This window comes from Colobus angolensis, unplaced genomic scaffold, assembly GCF_000951035.1.
Source record: "Colobus angolensis palliatus isolate OR3802 unplaced genomic scaffold, Cang.pa_1.0 Scaffold72, whole genome shotgun sequence".
Lineage (NCBI taxonomy): Eukaryota > Metazoa > Chordata > Mammalia > Primates > Cercopithecidae > Colobus > Colobus angolensis.
In genome coordinates, this window is record NW_012120932.1 from 7314316 (window position 1) to 7315083 (window position 768).

Below are 768 nucleotides of genomic sequence, written 5' to 3' on the forward strand. Positions count from 1 at the left end.
GCCACCATACCTGGCCAATTTTTTGTATTTTTTTCTTTTAATGGAGACAGGGTTTCACCATGTTGTCCAGGCTGCTCTTGAATCACTGCACTCAAGCAATCTGCCTCCCTCAACCTCCCAAAGTGCTGGGATTACAGGTGTGAGTCACCGTGCCCTGCCCTATGCAATTTTTAAATTTATGAGTTTTCAGATTTATCTAATGACTTCCTATTATGGTGAATGAAGATTTTTTTTTTAGATGGAGTTTTGCTCTTAGGCTGGAGTGCAGTGATGTGATGTCAGCTCACTGCAACCTCCGCCTCCTGGTTTCAAGTGATTTTCCTGCCTCAGCCTCCCGAGTAGCTGGGACTACAGGCACCTGCCACCGCACCTTGCTAATTTTGTATTTTTAGTAGAGACGGGGTTTCACCGTGTTGGCCAGGCTGTTCTCGAACTCCTGACCTTCTGATCCTCCCGCCTCAACCTCCCAGTGTGCTGGGATCACAGGCATGAACCACCATGCCTGGCCCTGAACATTTTTTAAAATCTAAATTTTACCCGTTTCTCACACTCCTTGTTTTCCCAAATTGTTGGGAACAAGCCCCCAAATCTGGCCATAAACTAGCCCCAAAACTGGCCATAAACAAAACCTCTGCAGCACTGTGACGTGCTCGTGATGGCCGTGATGCCCACACTGAAGGTTGTGGGTTTACCGGAATGAGGGCCAGGAACACCTGGCCCACCCAGGGCAAAAAATCGCTTAAAGGCATTCCTGAACCACAAACAATA